The 7,069-nt window shown below is 42.0% G+C and overlaps 1 non-coding gene across 1 annotated transcript; it reads left to right on the top strand.

Moving 5' to 3' along the window:
• Positions 1-396: 396 nt before the first annotated feature.
• On the top strand, positions 397-503 carry LOC145641159 (small nucleolar RNA R71). The gene has a single exon (XR_014115224.1). It is a non-coding gene; the product is annotated as a small nucleolar RNA R71 (small nucleolar RNA).
• Positions 504-7,069: the final 6,566 nt, after the last annotated feature.

Raw genomic sequence — 7,069 nt, forward strand, 5'->3', positions numbered from 1 at the left:
CTATAAGCTTGGAAGGCATTAACTTGCTCCACGGAACTCCTGCAATCCTGCTCCCAATGACCTACAATACCACAATTTTCACAGAAAGCCTCATTAGAATTATTATTAATCGCAGAAACATTGGCTACATTAGCAGTACTCAGATTATCTAATTTTTGGCAAATAGAGGTTAGTTGAGCTTGCAAAAAGGATACAGAGTCGACACTATGCTCCCCCTTGTTATCAAATCCTCTGGGATTCCCATATTGGGAATTGTGTATCACCATATCTTCAATAACCTGACCTTCATCATCAACATTAAGATTCATAAATCTCCCACTAGCTGCAGAGTCTAAAATTATTCTAGAGGAATTTCCAATACCGTTATAAAAGGCTTGGATTAACTGCCATTGTGCTAAATTATGGTGAGGGCATTCTCTTTGTAAGTCCTTGAACCTCTCCCAAGCCTCATATAAAGACTCATCGGCTTCTTGGGCAAAGTTCTGAATCGCACTCCGTAGTACTGCTGTTCTCTCTGCAGGATAATACTTGTTATAGAAATTCAAAACAAGAGTTTCCCAGTCAGTTATACCAAGTGTAGTTCTATTTAAGCCATTAAACCATAATTTAGCTTTTCCAGTTAAAGAGAAGGGAAAGAGAATCTCCCTGATTTGGTCTTGAGTGACCCCGGCTTGCCTGATGGTGTTGCAATATTGGCAATAGTCGGCAATGTGAAGATTCGGGTCTTCACCCTTGGCTCCACTGAATTTCTTCCTTTCTATCATCGTTATAAATTGAGGTTTAATTTCAAATTGAACCCCATCAAGAGCCGGAGTGGGGGTGAGATGTGGAAAATCCGTAAGCTTTGGTTGTGAATAATCACTAAGCTTCTTTGGAGCCGTCATCTCTGATTCTGCGTCTGATAATGCCTCTAAATCGCTGGAATCAGTTGGAGGATCGCGGTGATTATTGTTATTATCACCAGAATCCGCCAGGATTTGCTTGTAGAAGTTTTTCTGTCTATGGAAGGAACGTTCGATCTCAGGATCGAATGGGATGTAACCTGATCTGGAACACCTGGGCATAAACAAAAACTAGAAGCAAATATGAGATTTGTCCCAGAGAACTGACGCTCTCTGAGACAAAAGAGAAATAATCTAGACTACAAAAACAATCAGAAATAAAAATAAAACCGTTTTCCCGGCAACGGCGCCAAATTTTGACAGGGTAAAGTCGTATCCCCTAATAAAAAATAATTATCTAAATCACTAACTAAGGTAGATAGGGAAGTAGGGTCGATCTCCACAGGGAAACAAGTCTTTTTACTCCTAATTAATTATTATAATCTAAATTATTTAAGTAACCAATATTTATAATTAAGCAAGAAACTAAACTACTAAGGTTGAGAATAGGAAGAAAACAATATATGAAAGGATCTAGGGCATAGGTTCACCAATAAATAATACTCTAGGGTAAAACATAGTAATCAATCATTGACATTGCATAAATAACATGATTAACAGGCTCTCGCAATTTATTAATCAACATAGATCTAACAGGCTCTCGCAATTTACTAGATCTAAGTTCTTATTGAAAATAGCCTTTAATATCAAATTAACATCTGCTCGATTCATCAATTTAATATTGCTATACTTTTACAAGCCGCAATTGTAAAACATTAAAACAATCCAATAAGAAATTATCATGCAATACCAATAATCAATAATAGTCAATCATCAATGCATCAATTAACCAGATTGTAAAGGGCTCTCGCTACGTATTACAATCACACAATTAATTTACCGGTATTAAATCTCATCTCTCGAATCTTGACTTAACCATTTATAAATTAACTTGCCTATTTGTAGGCGTCGCTCGAAGTGCGCCTACGTTAAAAGCATGTTGTGAATATGCTTGGCACTCATAGGAAGTGGGAATTGACATTACGATTAGGGACAACGATTAGGGACAAATAAAGTAGGGAGCCGCCAACAAGTTTTTAAGGAACTTGTAAACCGTTCACGGATCATAAAGGCAACCACGATAAAGGGACAACGAAGGCAACAACGATTGACCCGTGAAGGTTACACCCCATTCATAATCCATGAGATTACTAACTCCATATGGTTCGGAACCACGAAAGGAGGATCGGGGATGATGGTACGAAGTGAGTCATGGAGTCACATTCGCCCGTATTGGCCTCTACTCGATTCTTATATTGAAAAGCATTCCTGTGATCTCAAAGGCAAACAAAACATTCAATTCGCTCCAAACTATTATTTAACTAAATTGGTTCAATATTAATGCACACATAATTCTAAAAATTTGGTGATCACTTCAATTAATAATGAGATTAAAAAGGATCCTAAACCGGTTGTCCAAATTATCTTATTAGGCGTGATTTTCAATTACATATTCCCTTTAACATGCAATATGGTGATCAATAAAAAATAATAAAATAAACATTAATATTAAAACCAATTTAATCACAATTCCAACAACATAAAAATCGTTAGAAAAATAATAATAATAAAAAGAGCATGATCCTTACTTTGAATCTGTTCGTTTGCAACTACAAAATAATAAACGAGTTAGTAACTTCAAGGAAATAATAAAACAATAACTAAATTAAATTAAATAAAATAAGGTTGATTTTGGGGCCAAACCCTCAAACGGTTCTACCTTTCACGCCTTGGCTTAAGGACAGAACCTCGAGTAAAATATGGACTCCTTTGAGTGCTTGAAGAAGGAATTTTGAAGTGAAAAGGGTAGGCTAGTGTTTAGGTTAATAGCATAGAAGAGAGAAAATAAAAATAATAAAATTCTGGTTGCCCCGTACATCAGAAATGAGGGGGTATTTATAGGGAAAATGTGCTGAGGGAGCACACGGAACCCTAAAATGATAAAAACCCTAAAAAAGTATCCCGTGACACGATCAGACTGTACCGTCAGACGGTACACTTCCCCGTGACACGGTACAGTTTTGGAGTGACGCGGGAAATTTTCAGAAAACGGAATAAAAAACGCGTTAAGGGTTTACGCGGAAAGGACACGGAACGTCCCGTGTCACGACAGACCTCCCGTGTCACGGGAAGTCCCCACCGTCAGACGGGAAGGGTTCCCGTGACACGATGGCAGTCTGCCGTGACGCGGGAACTTCCAGTCCATTTTTCCGTCTAAATTCATTTTTAACCCTAATTTCTTTCGGCTTTTTAAGTGCCGATTGATAATTTCGGGCTTTTTCTGACTTTTATTATTCGGGCTAAAATAAGAAAATAATTAAATAAAATAAATAAAATGTTTGGGCCAAAAATAAATAATAAAACAATAAAATAAAATAAAAAGGTTTGGGCTTAAAATTAATTAATAAGTTGGGCTGAAATTAAAACTATGTTTTTTACCAAACATCAAGACTAATCCATGGACCGTTCAAAAGTATGAATTTAATACGATTTTTTAAGCACTCTTGGGATTAAATACTAAACCCGACCAATAGTGGCGGTGAAAGGTTATTTATCATCGGGTTTGGTTTTGGGGAGACATTCTTAGGTGTCTACAGAAGCCCCCACTTTGACTGAGTTTGTAGAAACGTCAGTTTCGAAAACGATAGACAAAGTAGCCGATAGGGACGGAGAATGATTTAAGACGTTCTGCGATCCTAAATCATTCTGTATACGCCGATACCTGCAGAAAAATGTTAATTCCACAGATAAAAGAGTAACGAGATAGAATACGTATCTGGCACCAGTGTGTCGGTGACAAACGAATTTGGCAGCTTCCTAAGCTTGAAGGAATCTACCGAGTGACATTTGTTGAAACGCTTCCCATGCTTGAGGAAAGCCGACTGAAGAGTTTGGTACCTTTCTAAGCCTGAAGAAAGCTACCGGATAATACTTTCCATGCCTGAGGAAAGTCGACGAACGAATTTGGTGTCATTCTATACTTGAAGAAAGTCAGACGGGACAAGATCCCGTGTCACGGGACTCCCTTTTTTTTTTTCCCTTTTTCTTTTTCGCTGTTTGAATCGGTCAAAGCACGAATGGTTACTTTATTGTCTTTAAAAACGCATTTCTGTTTCACTAATTCACCATTTCACATCTCCTCTCTCACTCCAAAAGTTCAAAAAAAAAAAAAACCTTTGGTTTACCGTGTCTCGTCAAGTTCTCACCGGCGCTCGGCTTGCCTTCCCTTCGGCCGGTTTTTACCAACCGTGTCACGGTTTTCCTGCATTCCCTCTCTCTCTCTTTTTTCTTTTTTTTTTTTTATTTTGCTTTCGGTTTTTTTTTGCTGCGGGAAGCTACTGTTGTGTGCTGCTGCTGTTGCTGTCTCCGCCGGGGCTGCCGTCGAGATCACCGGAGCTCCGTCGAGCTTTGAAGCTCACCGTGACACGGGACAGCTTCGCCGTGTCACGGATTTCGTTGACCGTGTCGCGGCGGTCCTGTTGGTGGCCGGAAGTTTTTTCGAGCTTTGGAGTTTGAATTTTCACCAATTTGCTGTAATTTCTTGCTATTTTCCTCATTTTCGACTCTCTACAAACATCCATGTAAGTTTCCTTTGATTATTGCTTTGAATTTGCTTCACATAAATAATTTCATGACAAACCCTAAAAAAATCAATTTGGGGGTTTTTGATTTTGAAGTTTTATGTTGAAATTCTTGCCATGATTTTACTTGTATATGTATACATGTGTGTTTGTGAGAGATTTGAGGCAAAAATTGCATGATTCGATGGAGAATTGAGCAAATCACCATTTTTGGGTACTACTTTGTGAAGTAATGTTCATGTTTTGCTCTTGAAATGGTGAAAAAAATTGGTGGTGAATCTTGTGAAATGATGTGTTGATTCATATTTTGCATATGTACTATATTGTCATGGAGAACATAGTATCATGCGGCTAGGAGAACTGTAGTATTAGTTTGTCATGGAGAAACTAAATACCATAATTTTGCCAATTGTTAACCTTGAGGTAAAAATTTAGCATATAATTAAATAACTTAGGAAATGATGCTAAGTATTTTTATTTTTGCAACTTGAATTAAATGTTTAGGAAATGATGCTAAACATTTAGATTTTGATAATAGCATGCCTAGACGACGAAATTGCGATCTTTCTACCCGCGGCCGGCGTCGGGCTTTTCGGGAGGACACTCCCACTGTCCCTGAGGGCATGGACGACGACGTCTTAGAGTCCGAGCCTTGGACTTCTACGAGTAGGGGTAGGTGGGTTCCACCTCCGTGGACTCCGGACCAGTTGGTTTTCTGCCGTGAAAACCACGTCTCTCATCGCGCACTCTCCGGCATAGTCGATGGCACGCTTCGCCAACATGGTTCTGGAGCCGGCGATTTGATCCCTCGACTTCACCAGGTCATTACGAGGGATCCTGCTACGAGCGCTTTATGGGAATCGGCTGGCTTGGTCGATTTCTACGCGGCGGTTGTAGGGTTTCGCAGCCCCCGGGGTTGCGGCGCGACAGTCGTTCGCGCATTGTTGGAGTATTTCTGGGATACTACCAACACCTTTCATTTTGCTTGGGGGGAGATGACGGTGACCCCTCTAGACTTCGGCATGATCAGCGGGCTGCGCTTCACCGACCGGGCTGTAGGTCAGATGTCCGATCTATCTTAGGGATCGGTTGAGGTAGCTGATTTGTTGGGTCCGATTGTTCAGCACATCAGGACCCGACCAGTATCTCGAGGTGGTCCTAGGAGTGGACGATCGGAGCTGGCTTCAGTTCTATCTCGCGGCTTCGAGATAGAGGATACGACGGCTGAGCAGCGGGTGCGGATCTTCATCTTGATCCTGATTTCTATGACCCTCTCTCCCGACAGGAGTTCACGCGTGCTCCTTTGCTACCTCCCCTCTTTGGTCAGGATCCCCGAGATAGGATCCTATAGCTGGGCCAGTCTTGGGTACGCGGATCTTCTTTTGTCTCTACGTCATGGCTGCCGGCAGCTGGATGATGAGTCCCTTATCACCGTTTATGGCCTGTGAAGAGTCGTAGAGGTGATGATCTTTTCCTTTTTGTTTCACTTTAGCTTGTTCGACTCATGTGCTAAAGATTACTTTTATCGCAGCTATGGTTCTACGAGTACGGCTTGGCTCCTCGCCGGCGTCGCGGAGCGGTCCATGATTTCCCTGTCGGGGCCAGCTGGCGTGACCGAGGAGAGTCGCGGGTGGAGTCCGTTCCGGCACTTCGTGGGCTACTACGCCGAGGCACCTCTTCCGTTGGCGTAAGGATTAGTTTTGTTGCGTTCTTTCCTTCTGATGTTGTTTCGGTTGTTTCACACCTAACTTTTTTATGGTTTCCAGGTTCCCATCGATGTCCAGTATCGTCCTTGGGCCGGGATGACTGATCTACCTGAGGCCCTGCGTCTTTCAGCGTACCGTACCATTTTGGTTGGTACCGGACGCTTTGTCTGGTATTTGGGGGAGCGAGTCGTCCGTCAGCATAGCGGTGATCGCTTTGTGGTGCCTTCATCCCTACCAGAGTCGATGCTGGACTCCCGCTTGATCAGAGAGCTAATCAACAGGGGAGAGCGCTATACTCTTCCATGGCAGGAGCTGGTTCACATGGAGAGTGACTATGCGCGGGACTTGCTTCCCTCTCTGGCTACTCCACCCCGTCTTCCTGAGGTATGATTTCTTTTGAGAATCTTTTTTAGTAGTCTCTGTTTTAAATAGTCGAATAACTTGATTATTCGATCATATTTTCAGATGACCATCCGCCCTGTGGGGAGGATCGAGATTCCTCCTCAGTCTGTCCGCTACCCCGGGCCGATCGGTATCACGGAGGATCATATTGCTGACGCGCCGGAGGGTTATAGATAGGCGTAGGAGTCTCTGCCCGAGGTCTTTGAGCCGGTGAGTTTTCTTCGACGCATTATCCACCCTTTTAATGCTGCTTATTACTGATTTTTCTTTGTTTTATCCTCAGCCTAACCGCCCGGAGATGATGGGAATCATGAAGCTGGTGGACGCGCTGAAGTATTGCATCATCAAGCTTCGGCGTGGTGCGAGTTGTCGGAGCTCTAGCGACGTTCTTGAGGTATCACTTTTTTTTTTTTCATTTCTACCATTTGTTTTATTTTGC

Source organism: Chenopodium album, chromosome 7, assembly GCF_948465745.1.
Source record: "Chenopodium album chromosome 7, dcCheAlbu1.1, whole genome shotgun sequence".
Lineage (NCBI taxonomy): Eukaryota > Viridiplantae > Streptophyta > Magnoliopsida > Caryophyllales > Amaranthaceae > Chenopodium > Chenopodium album.